This window comes from Mixophyes fleayi, chromosome 12 (assembly GCF_038048845.1).
Source record: "Mixophyes fleayi isolate aMixFle1 chromosome 12, aMixFle1.hap1, whole genome shotgun sequence".
Lineage (NCBI taxonomy): Eukaryota > Metazoa > Chordata > Amphibia > Anura > Limnodynastidae > Mixophyes > Mixophyes fleayi.
Window position 1 is genome coordinate 76,097,671 of NC_134413.1, and position 17,747 is coordinate 76,115,417.

The 17,747-nt window shown below is 41.8% G+C and overlaps 1 protein-coding gene across 10 annotated transcripts in view; it reads right to left on the bottom strand.

Annotated features, from left to right (window-relative positions):
• Window positions 1–17,747, bottom strand: part of LOC142109107 (uncharacterized) — a 125,297-nt gene that overhangs the window by 44,282 nt on the left and 63,268 nt on the right. For 6 of the 10 annotated variants that reach the window (XR_012680284.1, XR_012680283.1, XR_012680285.1 and 3 more), the window contains exon 7: window positions 11,580–17,482. The exons of 2 other annotated variants lie outside the window; for them this stretch is intronic. The gene's annotated coding sequence lies outside the window, so the exon portion shown is untranslated. Of the gene's footprint in view, window positions 1–11,578; window positions 17,483–17,747 lie in introns of those variants that run through there. 2 more of the 10 variants (XM_075193152.1, XM_075193153.1) reach the window with 1 other exon arrangement.

Sequence of the window (17,747 nt, forward strand, 5' to 3'; positions counted from 1 at the left end):
TTTAGAGACAAGTAATCTAATTGTTGAGGTAATAAATCATCCCAAAAAAACAGTTTAATTCTTCGTTGGTAGGCCTATTCTACACACAAAACAGATTGTCTTCCTCTCCATCTATGCATATTGGCAAGGCAGCCATCGTCTTTGAATGTATATTACACCCTACACTTATAGTTAAATATGTAAAGAAATGGAAAAAGCCAGTTTGGTTTCTGTCTCTCAAGGCCCCCCTCCACTTGTATAAAATACCAAAAAATTCAGCCATTATAGACTGTACAATATTAATTGACATGGAGAAAGCCAGTTTGGTTTCTGTCTCTCAAGGCCCCCCTCCACTTGTATAAAATACCCAAAAATTCAGCCATTATAGACTGTACAATATTAATTGACATGGAGAAAGCCAGTTTGGTTTCTGTCTCTCTAGGCCCCCCTCCACTTGTATAAAAATACTAAAAAATTCAGCCATTATATACTGTACAATATAAATTGAAATGGACAAAGGCAGTTTGGTATCTGTCTGCATCAGATCCTCTCTCCACTAGGAGTAAAAATAGAAAACTATTCAGCCGTTATATAATCTAGAATATAAATAGAAATTGAGAAAGGCAATTTGGTATCTGTCTGCATCATAATCATCAAAATCCTCATTAGCGCCCTCGTCGCCTACACAAATCTCCCCCTCATCCTCTTCTAATTCCAAAGTGGCATCCTCAATTTGGGTATCACCGGCTACACTCGGGCTATTAAGGCACACATCAGCAGAATGCTCACGATTAGACATCCCACTGTTGGATGGACTCTCCACAGGGATTGTTGTCATTTGTGAATCAGAGCAAATATTCTCCTGTAATGCCTCACTGGTATCTTGCAGCTCAGCTTTGACGCGTAACAGTAGTTGTGCACCAATTGTAGGCTGGGTAACTTTTTGGGATCTGCCACTAATAGCCAAAGGTGAAGGCCTCATTCTCTCTTTGCCACTGCGTGTGTAGAATGGCATGCTTGCAATTTTTTTTTTATCGTCACTTAACTTTTGCTCAGTTACACTTCGTTTTCGCTTCAATACAGTAAATTTTTTTTTGGTTTTTGTTTTTTGCACTAATTTGAAAACACTCTGTTGTTTGACATCGCCTTGGCCAGATGACGTACTGGGAACACTAACATCAGGACTGGTGACAGAACCTGGTTGCTCATTTAGATCATATGTGGACTGCTTTGAATCCATTGCGTAGATACTGCTGACAGATATGACTTTTGACAGCCAGAAATATTAATGCACAATTAGGGAGGACACCCCAAAAACACTGAGGAGTGCTAAAATTTATTGAGTAGATACTGCTGACAGATATGACTTTTGACAGCCAGAAATATTAATGCACAATTAGAGAGGACACCCCAAAAACACTGAGGAGTGCTAACATTTATGAGTAGATACTGCTGACAGATATGACTTTTGACAGCCAGAAATATTAATGCACAATTAGAGAGGACACCCCAAAAACACTGAGGAGTGCTAACATTTATTGAGTAGATACTGCTGACAGATATGACTTTTGACAGCCAGAAATATTAATGCACAATTAGGGAGGACACCCCAAAAACACTGAGGAGTGCTAAAATTTATTGAGTAGATACTGCTGACAGATATGACTTTTGACAGCCAGAAATATTAATGCACAATTAGGAGGACACCCCAAAAACACAGAGGAGTGCTAAAATTTATTGAGTAGATACTGCTGACAGATATGACTTTTGACAGCCAGAAATATTAATGCACAATTAGAGAGGACACCCCAAAAACACTGAGGAGTGCTAAAATTTATTGAGTAGATACTGCTGACAGATATGACTTTTGACAGCCAGAAATATTAATGCACAATTAGAGAGGACACCCCAAAAACACTGAGGAGTGCTAACATTTATTGAGTAGATACTGCTGACAGATATGACTTTTGACAGCCAGAAATATTAATGCACAATTAGAGAGGACACCCCAAAAACACTGAGGAGTGCTAACATTTATTGAGTAGATACTGCTGACAGATATGACTTTTGACAGCCAGAAATATTAATGCACAATTAGGGAGGACACCCCAAAAACACAGAGGAGTGCTAAAATTTATTGAGTAGATACTGCTGACAGATATGACTTTTGACAGCCAGAAATATTAATGCACAATTAGAGAGGACACCCCAAAAACACTGAGGAGTGCTAAAATTTATTGAGTAGATACTGCTGACAGATATGACTTTTGACAGCCAGAAATATTAATGCACAATTAGAGAGGACACCCCAAAAACACTGAGGAGTGCTAACATTTATTGAGTAGATACTGCTGACAGATATGACTTTTGACAGCCAGAAATATTAATGCACAATTAGAGAGGACACCCCAAAAACACTGAGGAGTGCTTAAAATTATTGAGTAGATACTGCTGACAGATATGACTTTTGACAGCCAGAAATATTAATGCACAATTAGAGAGGACACCCCAAAAACACTGAGGAGTGCTAACATTTATTGAGTAGATACTGCTGACAGATATGACTTTTGACAGCCAGAAATATTAATGCACAATTATGGGGGACAACCCAAAAGCGCTGGGGAGTGCCAAATATGAAGAAAAAATAATAAACCTCTATCCTCCTCTCTGCACTAGCGATTTTGGTTAGAGCAATTGCAAGAACAATATTGTATTCTTTCTCTGTCCCTGCTCTAATTAGCCTATGACTACACTCTGCTCTCTCCCTCTGTCAAATGGCGATGGATTGCTGTGGAGGCGTGTATTTATAAAGTTGAAGTATCGCGAGAACCGAGTCCCGAGATCCGACGACGTCACAATGACGTTCGGCCTCGATTTGGATTCGGAATTGGCGGGAGAGTACCGAGCTGCTCAGCTCGGTACTCGGATACCCAAAGTTCGGGTGGGTTCGGTTCTCGGAGAACCGGACCCGCCCATCTCTACTTCAAACTCACATTTCCCCAATATGGCAAATAGATTCTCTCTAAGTTTCTGTAGTACCAAATGGACTTGTTCACAGTGTTGGGGCAAAGATGAGGAATAGATCAAGTTGTCATCCAGATATACAATGAAAAATTTACCCAGATAATCGCGTAGTACATCACTGATCAAATCCTGGAACACGGCTGGCGCATTAGAAAGAGCAAACGGCATAACACAATACTCGTAATGTCCAGAATGAGTGTTGAAAGCGGTCTTCCATTCATCGCCCTTCCGTATGCATATCAAATTGTACGCTCCACGTAAATGAATTTTAGAAAATACAGAAGCACCTCTTAACTGGTCGAACAACTGAGAAATCAGTGGCAGAGGATATTTGTTTTTAATGGTGATCTGATTCAGACCTCTGTAATCAATGCAAGGTCATAAATCTCCATCTTTCTTTTTGACAAAGAAAAATCCGGCACCAAGGGGTGAACAAGGAGGTCTAGTGAACCCTTTTTTCAGGTCCTCAGAAATATTTTTTCCATGGCTTTGGTCTTTTCCACGGAAAGAGAATATAAACGAGTCTTAGGAAATTTACTCCCAGGCAGAATATCAATAGTGCAGTCATACGGGCGATGTGGTGGTAATGTATCTGCAGCTTGCTTGGAGAAAACATCAGCAAAATCTTGATATTGCAGCGGGAGTGTGAGACCTGGTTCGACTGAAGCAGTAGCAACCTTAACAGGTGTTGCTAGGCATGTCCCTTGGCAGTTATTCCCCCATGCCACCAGTTCTTCTGTGGACCAATCAAGGACTGGGTTGTGCCTGATAAGCCATGGATACCCCAGAACCACAGGGTAGGTGGGCAAATGGATAAGATAGAATGACAGCATTTCCTTATGGAGTGCTCCCACTGTCATGGTAAGAGAGCTGGTACTCTCTAGCACACTTCTGCCCTTCCAAACCACAAACAGATACTGGAACTTTTAATGGTAGGGTAGGAACAGCAAATCACCGTGCCAAAGAGAAATATATAGAAAGTTTCCAGCTGCTCCGCTGTCCACGAAAGCTAGGACATCAACACTCCCAGAGACCAGGGAAATCTGGGCAGTTAACTGGAGGAAATTTTCATTCTGTACAAGGTAAACACCTAGATGAACTTTTCTAGTATCCCGTTTTAACTGAGTTGGAGATAGGGAAAAAGTTCTGCGGATGAAATTCCTTTTCCAGTCTTCTTTCATTTATTTGCCGATTATATATAGGATGAACATGTGTTAATGTGGATTACAATTGATATATGGGACTATTTAAAGTTCACATTTGAGCTAAGGAACTTACCTTGATAAAGACCCTCGCCATTAGGGTTGAAACGCATTGGTGACCCGCTGACCGAATGATCTTTAGTAGGTGACATCATATGGCGGATCGGAGTTTTAGCAGTACATGAGTACTTCAATGAGGATCTTTTATATGCTTTTGTATACACGGACCTTCGGTACAGGCATTATATACTTGAGTTCCTGTTACATTTTATAAGGATGAGTGTGTTTTTTCCATTTTAGAATAATAAAATTATTTTTTATTGAGTTAATGCACAAGGTTATCCTCTGTGCTATCTTTTCATTTATGTGCCCAAACGCATGATTCCAGGGGCCGAGTTCCATGAACGGGGAGGAGAGGAACGAGTAGAATTTTGAGTTTGAGGAGCGTGTTGTGGAGTGTTTTTATCCGTAAGCATATACCCTCAAGGGGCTGAAAAAAAGAAGAGCTTGGGTGGACTTCTTGTATGACATTTATCACCATCTTCAAGATTAATAGACTCTTGTAATAGTGGTGGTGGACATTTCTGTTCTTAGAGCGTACATATTACACTGTGTTTTTTGTCATTTATTTTATTTGCATATATGAGTCCGGTTGAAGATCAGACAACATTCACATAAGGTAATATTGATTTTGAAAAAGGAATTCCTTTATGTGAGCATTCGATTGTGCAGATATAGAAGCGCATATGTATGTATGTCTTTCTTATAGTATTCTCAAGGAACTTCACTTTACTCTGGGGGAAGGCCCCAGATGATATCTTGGAGGACTTTCAGATAACGGGACAAGTACTTAATAAGATGCAAATATTACGGTCAAAAGAATTCCAAGACATTTATATGAGTAATGGTATAACATTAACTGTCACGATTATCACATTTGTTTACACATATAAATAACAGATTTACAAACCGAATACAGAATAAACACAGGTTTATCCAGTCAACTATAGACTCTGTTCATAGGAAAATTTACTGCGCATTAAATATTGTCTCAGTCAGTTATATCAGATCAAATGGGTTAATACCTCTCAGTAACGTTGGTGTACACAGCCAGTTGTCCTTAAGTTTACAGCAACTTAATGTTGTAGCCAGTTTGGAATAACGGAGATGATGGACTCAAATCCTCTATACTTTGTAGTTACTTTCTGTGCAATAATCAGCCTGAACGAGGAATTGACAATTTCCCAGTTATTTCTTATTAGTTTAAATGTGTCTCGGCAATGAAAACAACAGGCTGTTTCTGCAGTGAAATAATGGCTGGTTATAAATTATCACTGAAGGGCTTTTTTTTGTTATTGGACACTCTGGGATATTCAGTGCATTATAAGTCAGAGGACTTGTAGTACATTAAATCTGTCAGCATGGAGGAAAGCAAGTGGAGGAATCTGTGGCAAATGTGATTTGCAGGCCTACTGTACTTCACCTGCAGTTCCTTCATATGAACTACTTCCAGCAGTAAAACCTCTAAACTCTCTCGGGCTGTTCCTAAGATAGTGAGCAGCTACATGGGGAGATTCAGCTCAGGTCTCCTTGAACTGTATTTGTCACTTAAATCACTGCTTGGAACTTGTTAGTTCTGTGGACTATTCTTGTCATTCATCACACCTGCTCATACTTGTGTATTGGAGTATACCAGTTTATTCTGCTACCTGAAATCAGCTTATTCCATAAACTTGAATCCTTGTTTACATATTTTGCCTAAATAAAGACATTTGGTTTTTCTACTGCTATTTCTGTGTCCTGAATTCACTAGGAATCATAACATCAATTAATAAAACAATACTGGGTACTATATACAGACAGAGAGGTAAGAGAACCCTGCTCGCAAGCTTACAATCTATAGGACAATGGGAGTTAGAAACACAAAGGCATGTGCTACATCATATTGTACATTGGACCAGCTAGAATGCAAAGGTAAAAGTACTGAGTGGGCTGTGTGTGTGGAAATGTTGGTCAGAGGGTTGTTGTCTTGTGTTAGCTGTGTAGAGGGTGGTAATAGGGTAACCTAGGGAGATTAAGATGGTGGTTGAGGAATATTATAAGCTTGTCTGAAGAGGTGGGTTTTCAGAGAATGCTTGAAGGTTTGAAAGCTAGAGGAAAGTCTTACTGTGTGAGGGAGGGAATTCCACAAAGTGGGTGCAGCCCGAAAAAAGTCCTGTAACCGGGAATGGGAGGATGTGATGAGAGTGGAGGAGAGACGTAGATCACGTGCAGAACGGAGGTGTCGAGTTGGGAGATATTTGAGACAAGTAAGGAGATGTATGTCTGTGCAATTTTGTTGACGGCCTTGTAGGTTAGTAGAAGAATTTTTTTATTGGATTTGTTGAAATACAGGCAACCAATGTAGAGACTGAGAGTGGCTCAGCAGAGGAAGAACGGTTTGCAAGGAAAATCAATCTAGCCGCTGCGTGCATAATAGATTGTAGGGTGTCACGAACACGCTCCCAGCTGCCGTGACTTTGTGGTGTTTGCTGTATGAGGTCACACATGATTACAGCCCGCAGTCTCTCTCACCTATCACACAGGTTCTAGACCTACGGAATCGCCCCCAAACACAGCGCTCTCACACCCCCAGACACTTCAAGGTTCAGCCACCACCTATTGAGTACGGGCAATAGGACCCCAATATACTGTCCCCCACTGGCACACAGGCTTCTAGTTCAACAAACTAGCAAGACCCACACCAGCACACACAGGGTTAACTCTTCACACCTCCAGACTGTTATACAAATGTACATACAAGCACACACAGCTTGTTAATCAAATGTATCAACAAATCACACACGGGGTAACCTGGACAAGCAATCTCTCTTCTACACAGGCTATGGATTCTTTAGAGTATCAAGGACCCAACTTATTAAATTATAGATTTAATATACAAAAAGTACAGGGCATACAGATAACAAAAATAATGCATAACAATTAATAAATTTGACATAACAAGCAAAAGCAGTTTAAAATAAAAAGGATTACATTCAGATTTGCACTTGCATGAATTGCATTCTCGCCAAGGGAAATTTGTCTAGGAAGATGGACAGCTTATCAATGTAACTTGATTTCCCCAAAAGTCTGACAGCTTTTCCCCTCAGAACACAGATTCTTAAGCAAACTCAAATACGGCATTCACAGGGGCAGTGTTTAATGCTAATCGGGGGTGGTGTCCTGGGACACTTTTTCAAACCAAATTTACATGTTGCCTGATTTACTAACCAATTCTACTATGTGATATATTTTTCCTGGACAGCGTTACATCGATCCAATTTTAGCATTAATAAATCCCCTATGACTTTGTCCATCTTTTCATATCAAACATGCCTAAGTACAGTGCATTCGCAGAGCTTACACTCCTTTTCTTCAATTCTCTGTGGGGTAGAATTCTTAATTTAACATATGAGCTGCCCTTCATCATGCTATTGAGGAATATGTGGCTGATCACTACTTATATTGATTTTAAGTGGCATATTTTAAAACTGAATTCTTTTTGTCTATACAGTATTACATATAGGCTATGTCAGCACCTGGCCTCATTGAGCCAGACCACATGCTGAGCGGTACCTAAAAGTCTATTCAAGTGTCACAAATAGTCTAGATCTCACCCCGGGAGTTCTTTGAACTGCCCCCCCCCCCCAGGTACCACTTCTATCTGTTCACACTGGGGTGTGCAATGCCATCAAACACAATTACATCAGCCCCTGCGTCTTTAACTGTTACACCAACTTATCAATGGATTCATTTGATACAACCTATTTACACTACAGTTATGAATTATCCCTTATAAATAACTGCAAGCTCTCTATGTTCACGACATAGGGGTTCAAGTCTGACCTTGGGAAGACCAGTAAGGAGGGAATTGCAATAGCCGATGCGGGAGATGAGTGCATGAATTAATGTTTTTGCGGTGTCTTGTGTGAGATATGTGCGTATTCTGGAAATGTTCTTTAGGTGTATGTAACATGATTTAGATATAAAGTAAATGTGGGGAATAAACGATAGTTGCGAGTCAAGAATTTCACCTAGGCAACGAGCTTGCGGGTTGGAATTTATGGTCATGTTATCAACATAAATAGAAATGTCAGGCAGGAAGCTTCTGTTTTTGGGTGGGAATATCATTAATTCAAGTTTTTGAAAGATTTGAGTTTGAGTTGGCGAGAAGACATCCAAGATGAAATGGCAGAAAGACAGTCAGTAACGCGAGACAACACAGATAGCGAAAGATCAGGAGAGGATAGATAGATTTGTGTATCATCCGCATAGAGATGATACTGAAATCCAAAAGGAGCTTATTAGTTTTCCTAGAGAATGATGTAGATAGAGAATAGCAGAGGACCTAGGACTGAGCATTGTGGAACTCCAACTGGTAAAGGAAGCGGAGCAGAGGTGGATCCAGAGAAATGAACACTGAAAGGGCGATTAGATAGGTAGGATGAGAACCAGCATAGGACAGTGCCTTCAAGACCTAGGGATTGTAGCGTTTGTTTGAGGAGAGAGTGGTCAACAGTGTCAAATGCAGCAAAGAGATCCAGGATAATTAGAAGAGTGTAAGGGCTTTTACTTTTTGCTGTGATTAAATCATTCACAACCTTGGTCGGCTTCTCTGTCGAGTGTTGAGAGCGAAAGCCTGACTGAAGAGAATCCAGTAGGTTGTTTGCTGTAAGAAAGTGTGTGAGGCGAGTGTAGGCAGTTCTCTCAAGAAGCTGGAAGGGGCATGGGAGCTGAAAGATGGGGCTGTAATTTGAGAGAGAGAGTTTGGGTCAGAATTTTTTATTTTTTTTTCAAATGGGATTAATCACTGCATGCTTGAATAGTGATGGGAAAATACCAGTAGAAAGAGATAGATTACAGTGATTAGGTAGAGGGGGAATGAGCATAGGAGACAGGGACCTACTAATTTATGAGGGAATAGGATCAAGAGGACAGGAGATAGAGTAGGAAGATGAGAAGAGAGTAGAAACTTCCTCTTAATTTAAAGGGATCAAATGAAGAGAGAGTGTCAGAGGGTGCTACAAAAGAATTGAGCCGATTGCCTGTCAAGGGAGATGATACCATTTTAAGTCTGATCTTATCTATTTTGTCCTTGAAATAGGAAGCAAGATCCTGGGCACTGATGGTAGTCGGCGGATTTGGGGTGGGAGGATCGAAAAGAGATTTAAATGTGTTAAAAAGACGTTTGGAGTTAGAAGCCTGAGCATAGATGAGAAATTGGAAGTATGTTTGTCTTGCAGTGTCCAGAGCATTTCTAGGAGTGGTAGATATCAGTATATGATGAAATCATTAGAAGTACAAGATTTACACCAGTGACGTTCTGCTTTACGAGAAAGTTTTTGTAGAGTTCGTGTTACTTTAGTGTGCCACGATTGGCAACAAAGTCTACACAGAGTATGTAGTATCGCTGAAGCCACTTGATCAAGGGCAGTTGCTAGGGTTTGGTGAAAATGGGGGGTACTGCCCGATCAGGGGAGGAGAATGTAGAAATTGGGGAGAGAAGGTGTTGGAAAGAGGTGGAAAACTGTTGAATAGAGTTGATATTCCTGCGGTTGTGAGGAGGCTTGGAAGAGTTTGACACTGGAGAGGGTAAAGAACTGGGGGTGAGTGAGTAGCTAATAAGGTGATGATCCGAGAGGGGGAAAGGAGTGTTAAGGAAATCAGAAACGGAGCATAGTCTAGAGAAAACAAGATCAAGGCAATGGCCATCCTGATGAGTAGCGGATTCAATCCACTGGGAGAGGTCAAGTGAGGATGTTAGAAAGAGTAGTTTGGAAGAAGCATTGGAACGCGGATTAGTAATAGGGATGTTGAAGTCACCCATGATGATGGTGGGGATGTCAGAGGATAAGAAGTGAGGGAGCAATGCAGAGAAGTGTTCAAGAAATTGTTGGTGTGGTCCAGGGGGGCGATAGATAACAACAACACACATAGACAACATGTTAAAAATCCTAAGAGCATGTACTTCAAAAGATGTGAACATGAGTGATGGGACATTTGGTAGAACTGTGAACGTGCACTGTGGGGAGAGAAGTAGTCCAACCCCACCTCCAGGTCTGGAGGTGTGGGTGAGATGGAGGCCACCATGTGAAAGTGCTGCAGGTGAGGCAGTGTCTGATTGCAAGAGCCATGTTTCTGTTATTGCTAGAAGGTTTAGGTTATATGAGAGGAAGAGATCATGTACGGAGGTAAGTTTGTTGCAAACAGAGCGTGCATTCCAAAGGGCACATTTAAAGGACTTTGGAAGAGAGGGGAGACAGGTAATGTGTTTGAGGTTTGCTATATTTCTGTAGCGTTCAGATGTGTTGGAGAAGTGAGGGGGACCTGGATTAGGTGATATATCACCAGCTAATAGAAGCAGGGAGGAAGAAAGGTAGGAAAGATGATTGTAAGATGTGTGTCCTTTTAGTTTCTGGTGACAGGGTGAGGCTGTTAAAGTTATTGAATTTAAATAGGAAAAGAGTTCATGAGTGTTAACTAGAGGTGAGTGAAGTAATGAAAGGACAATGTGGACAGAGGTGTGTATTGCAGGATGGTTGAGGAATGATATAGTCCTAAAGATAATGCCATGAAAAGAGATAGAAAAATATTTTGACAAGCATTGGAATTTATGAGTAAAATAGCAAAAAAAGAGAGAATTAAAAGAATTAAGTAGTTGCAATGTCCTGTGTAATCAGAGAAGTAGTGCAGAGTGAGGCTGCAGTAGATGACGTTTATTCCTGGATGTCTGGATAGTATAGAGGAATGATGTGGGGAGCCATGTAGGGGAGTGGGTGGAAGTGTTAAATGGAGAATAATAAAGAACAGGTGATGGAGTAGCTGAATTCTTGGAGAGTCATGAGAGGAGAGTGGTTCAAACTCAGTTTAATTTCTTTATACTTGTGATGATAGAGAAAGCCTTGAGTATAATTGAAAGTACAATGATGAGATAGGGGACTGAAATAGCTGTAGCATGGGTAGAGAGTGTTTAATCAGCCTGCTGTACTACTTGCTCAGCCAGAGGGGATTTTGCAAAGAAAATAATCTGACAGATAAAACAAACTTTCATGAGCTCAGTAGAAAATAAGAGCAGAGTCCAAAACCAAAACTCCTAGAAATCTGGTTATTCGCCCACTGATTGACACTCAAGGACAATCTGAATCCAGGTGTCAAGCAAGTTTGCTGCGATGTATCCCTCGGCCAGATTAGATTGTGAGCCTCACAGTGCTTGAAAAAAAATTCCTGTTCATTGCTTGAGCCAAGATTATATGCAAATAAATACTACGTACTTTATTATTTTAATCATGTTAACTTTTATTATGGTACAAACATATAGGACATACAAAATTTTTTTTTTTTTAATGCTCTGCAATTTTTTTATTTTATTTTTTTATTTCTACAATAAACTCCTCTCCTCCCAAACTAGCAGCAATGTATGGATTCTGCTCACCACGGTTTATCAGCTGCATCCACTGCCAACTGCACAATTTATATTCAAACTCCACGCTATGAACCCTGAACAGCCTGGGACTACAAGACCCAGCAGGGGTGGCTTCCCGTCAGTCCATGGGGTCCCAGAAGATTTTGCCAGTTGGATTGAGGGATGTTTGCAGCAGAAATAAAAAATGAGCCGTGTCCTTCAAATCTCTCAAATCAGGAGATAAAAAAAACAACAACATCTCCACCAAACAACACACAAGAGTCCAGCAGCTGAGAGACCGACACATTTCAGGGTAAAACAAAAAAACAAACAGACAAAAGACTGAGACGGCAGCCAGCATGTCCTGTCGGCGGTCAGAACCGCTAACCGCCGACCACACGTCCACCAATGAAAGAGAGGCAGTATGTATTTTAACCTGACTCTGGAACCTCTAGGGTGCCAGAGTATCTAGTTTCTAGGCTCCAGCACTGTTTCTGGAAACCTTGATATTTGGATTCTGACCCTAGTTCTGCCTGACCACTCTTTCGGATTCTCCATGGAGGCGAAATATCTCTTTGATAAAGATATCGGCTAAGGAGGATGAAGACGGAAGACCTTTAAGAGTAATAAAGTGGGCTGTTTTAGAGAAGCGATCCATGACCACTAGCACCACAGTACAGGATTTGGAAGGAGGAAGGTCTGTGATGAAGTCCATGGAAATTTGTGACCAAGGATAATCAGGAATGGGTAATGGGAGTAAACATCCGTAAGGTCTTCTCCTGGAGGTCTTGTGTTGAGCACATTCAGAACAAGCAGCAATAAATCTCTTCATATCCTCCAGTAAGGAAGGCCACCAGTAACTTTGAGACAACAAGTCCCAGGTTTTGCGGATGCTGGTATGCCCGGAGAAGAGAGAGCGATGAGCCCAGCGTAGTAGTTGGTTGAGCAGATATGGAAGGATGAAAGTCTTGCCCGGGGGGCAACCCTTGTTAAGGTGTGTAGCTGCCAATACTCGGCAAGGGTCTAAAATGAATTTATTCTTCTCCAAGGGTTCCATGTCAGCTGGATCAAAAGAGCGAGATAAGGCGTCGCCTTCGTATTCTTTGAACCAGAATAAAAGGTGATGTTAAAATCAACGCGAGAGAAGAATAAGAACCATCTTGCTTGCCAGGATTTAGACAATGGGCAGTACGTAAGTATAGTAAATTCTTGCGATCTGTATAGATGGTAATAGGGAATTGTGCCCCTTCTAGCAGATGCCTCCATTCAGGGAGAGAGCCAGTTTGATGGTCAGGAGCTCCTTATCACCTATCCCATAATTTCTCTCAGCAGGTAACACACGACGGGAAAAGAATCCGCAAGGATGAAGTTTGCCAGAAGAGTCCCGTTGTGAAAGTACTGCTCCTTTACCAACGGAAGAGGCATTCACTTCTAGGATGAAGGAACGTGAGCAATCGGGCTGTTAGAGGATGGGTGCTGAGGAGAAGAGAGACTTCAGTAGGACAAAGGCTTGGGTAGCTTCTGCACGCCATACGCTAGCATTAGCAGACTTACCGGTCAAAGCAGTGATAGGAGCCACTAGTGAAGAGTAACCCTTGATGAACTTGCGATAATAGTTGGAGAACCCTAGGAAGCTCTGAGTAGCTTTAAGACCTGAAGGTTGAGGCCAGTCAAGTATGGCTTTCAATTTGGTGGGATCCATTTGCAGTGCGGTGCCAGAAATGATATATCCCAAGAAAGGAATTTGCTTCTGCTCAAAAGGTACATTTTTCTAATTTGCAAAATAGATGATTCTTCCTGATACGGGATAGAACTTCCAGTACATGTCTGCGATGGGTTACTAGATGTTGAGAAAAGATGAGTATATCATCTAAGTAGATGACTACTGATTGATACAGGAGTTCTTGAGAGAGTTAATTCATAAAACTCTGAAAGATAGCCAGGGCATTGCATAATCCAAAGGGCATGACCAAATACTCAAAATGACCGTCCCGGGTGTTAAATGCTGTTTTTCATTCATCCCCCTCCTTAATGCGTATGAGGTTATACGCTCCTCTAAGATAAAGTTTAGAAAAGATGGTGGCACCTTTAATACGGTCGAACAATTCAGAAATCAATGGCAGTGGATATCAATTCTTGATGGTAATGGCATCTAGGCCTCTGTAGTGCAAGGGCGAAGACCCCAATCCTTCTTTTTCACAAATAAGCGGCGAGCCCCAGCTGGGGAGGTGGATTTACGGCTGAAGCCCCTTCTTAAGTTCTCTTGGACATACTCCTCCATGGCTTTAGACTCAGGAACCGAAAGAGGATAAACACGGCTTCGAGGAATAGGTTTGCCAGGCATGAGGTCAATACCACAATCCCAGATTCGATTAGGATGGAGTCTAGTGGCTTCTTGTTGGCAGAAGGCATCAGAGAAGGTTTGGTAGGGCTCAGGCAGTAGGGTCAATGGAAACGTTTGAGAGCGTTTGGAAAAATCTGGGGGAACCACCCTTTGGAGGCAGTGTGAGAAGCAGAACTGTCCCCAAGATAGGATATGACCAGACCTCCAATCTAGGGTAGGGGAATGAAGACGAAGGAAGGAGAAACTCTCCTGATGGAGTGCTCCTATTTGGAGAAGGAGGGGAGTAGTATGAACTAGGATGGATCCTGCAGGAATTCTTCCCCCATCGATGGCCAGAAGGGAGATAGCTTGTTCTAAGTCTTGTGTGGGAACGCAAAATTACTATACCAAGGCAGCTGAAAAGAAATTTCCTGCGGCTCCAGAGTCAAGGAGCGCGGACTGCGAGAAGATATATTGTCCTGACCGTAAAGAAATGAGAATGGTCAGGCAATCATTACTACAAGAAACTAAGGAAGACTGAGGGAGGAGGCCCAACGATACAGCTCCCGAACACGTTAGGCACTGTCGTTTTCCGGACGTTTGGTGCAGGAGCTCAAAAGATAGCTGCTTTCTCCACAATATAGACACAACTTGTTTTTCGAAATCTCCTCTCCCTCTCTTCGGCCAAGAGGCGGGTTCAGAGGCCATAGTTCTGAAGTGGACCGCATGCTGCCCCACAGAATGGTTTCCTTGGCGGAGACGCAATAAACCAGTAGCAGCATTGGATACCCTACCTGGCTCATCAAAAATCTTTTTGAAAGTGGACAAGAAGGTAGTGAAGTTATACAGAATGGGATCATTCCTCTCTCATAAGGGGGAAGCCCATGCTAAGGCTTGGCTGGACAGCAGAGATATCACATAAGCCGCCTTAGCTTTTTCAGAAGGAAAGTTCCCTGGCAGAAGCTCGAATTGGATGGAGCATTGGTTCAAAAATCCTCTGCAATACTTAGGATCTCCGTCGAACTTAGGCGGATTAGGTATCCGTAATTGAGAGGAAGAAGCTGCGGCTGCTGCTGGCAGGGGGTCTGGGGCTGCAACTACCGGTGCAGGCGGTCCAGTAGCCACCAAAATGTTTTGGATGACGTCCAACCGGGTAGATAGACTCTGGAGAAATTTGAGTAGTTGCTCTTGGTTAGCCTCTTCCTTATCCATCCTTCCTACTAAATGCTCCAGTAGATCTTTTGCCGCTGGATCCATGGTCAGAGCAAACTGTAACAGATACTGGATACTACTACTAATCTTGATTAGCCCTGGCTTACCTGAGGCCCGGAGTCTAACGACCCCCCCCCTGTATTTACTAAGAACCATCGCAAGGCGGGATGGGCTTCGCTGCCAAGAGTCGCAGGTCGCGGTCCTCAGGTTCGCCCCAAGATTTAGTGCAGCGGAGTAGGAACAGGAGATGCATAGTAAACAAACCGAGTCGGTACACAGGAAGGAGAAGCAGGCAGAATCAGAATGCAATGTCGTAGTCAATCAGGCTGGGTCGGTACACAGGTCACAGAGATTTGAGAGTGGTCAGCAAGCGGTTCAGTACAAAGGAATCCACAGGAGGCAAGGAATACAAGGTTTCACAAGGAAGGGACAGGAGCCAGAAATGGTAAGTGTTGCTCTGACACTCAGCGAGTTTCAGAGTGGGTTTTAAACAAAGTAAATGAAGATAGGGAACACACTTTCGATCCCTAACTTCTACTGCTATTACCACTGTCCAGTCATAGGCCAGACATTAGCAGTTTTTGAAACTCCCGATGCCAATGTCCATAGAAATGAACTTTCCTCGGAGAATTGCATTTCCTGGATATTGGTTTTGCAGCCATGCAAAGTCTCCCATTCACTGGAAGACATTATGCATTCTCGTTCTCTATGTAGAATGGTTTATTTGCTAAGCCATTACTATACTACCATAAACCTCCAACAACTGCACTTTACCCACATCATGGCACAGGGAAAAGCTATTAGCATTGTACATCCATGGAAGCCATTTTTGTACTCCATTAAAAAGCTAATGTCTTTCTTGAATTTGTTGAATTGTTTCTATAGAACAATTAGGAGACTATAAAATACAAAAACACTTATTACATTCTGAATGTTGGCGCTGGGATGAGGCACTAATGTTTGAAGGAGAAACCCTTGAGCTTGTGTGGCACTTCCGATCATAGCTCCTTATCGTTTAATATGTTCCTATAACGTCAGGCTGTGACTGTATGCAAATGCTAACCTTCTATTTTACATTTCTCTACATACGGAGTAGCTTTATCTTCTAATAACAGGAAACGAGAAGGGGTCTAAAATATAGACTGAAACACTGAAATATGACCAAGTCTTCTATGAGTAGTCCGTACTACAGAAAGATACAGAACAGCTTCTCAACTGAAATTCTGGACTTTGAAGAATGGGCCATTTTTTGTCAAGTATTGTATCTTATTCATGAGGATTCCTGAGAGATTATAAATTCAAATAGTTTGTCATTAGTTTGCAAATATTTTAAAAGGGGTTTTCCACAACTTATTAAACCTATTTTACCCCAATCCTCTCTTACCTGTGAGAGTAATTTAGTGTGAGATCCCCACCATTTGTTTCATACAGCAGGGCCCTTGCACTCACATTAATAGCAGAAACAAACAGTGGGGAAACCAGGGGGGAGCCCCCCACTAAAGCACTGTTATGGGGTAAGTGAGGGGGTGGTCAGTGTACAATAAGGTTAGGTGGAGAACACCCTTAAAAAAAACTCACTAAAATACAAGGGCCTATCTATGTTTGGGTCATTTCTCCAGCAAACACTGGGGTGCAGATACATAGAAACCACACTTAGCGCTGGCAGCCAGCATTACCGGGCAGCTAAATATCACTCAGCTGCTCTGGCGATATTTGAAGCACGGTGGCCAAGTGGTTAGCACTTCTGCCTTACAGCGCTGGAGTCATGAGTTAAATTCCCGACAATGGACTCATCTGTAAGGAGTTTGTATGTTCTCCCAGTGTTTGCGTGGGTTTCCTCCAGGTGCTCCGGTTTCCGCCCACACTCCAAAAACATACTTATTTATCTAGGGATAAATGTATCAAGCTAAGAGTTTCCGGCGGGTTTGAAAAGTGGAGATGTTGCCTATAGCAACCAATCAGATTGTAGCTATCATTTTTAGTATGTACTAAATAAAAAATAACTAGAATCTGATTGGTTGCTATAGGCAACAACTTGCAAAGCTGCCGAAAACACGCAGCTTGAAACATTTATCCCCTAGAATACACACAGTCAATGTGCACTGTTGTCCTTCCTTCTCTAATGACAAATACAAGAACGACCCTGGGGTCAATTTCCTATTTAAAATCCTTAGCACTCCTCCATGCTCTATATATATCCAGTGATTTGACCTGGAGCCAGATTGTGCAAAAATACTTTGTCTCGTGTCCAAAAGATGTGTTGGAGAAAAAGGTGCTTCATTGCGGGAAAGAAGTCGTGTCCTATAACAGATCAAATATTACTACATTAAAATGTAATAAAAATGCAAACAGAACATTAATAACCATTATTAGGGGAGCGACAAATATCATCATCTAGAGTTTAGCTTGTGTGTAATAAAACACACAAGTAAAACAGATAGAACATGTAAACTATGTACTAAACCATAGCAGCAAATCAGATACTTGCTTTCAATATCCAACTTGCACTAGACAGACAATAGCTGATTGGTTTCTTTGTTTCAGTGGAACTTTTGCACCTAAATTC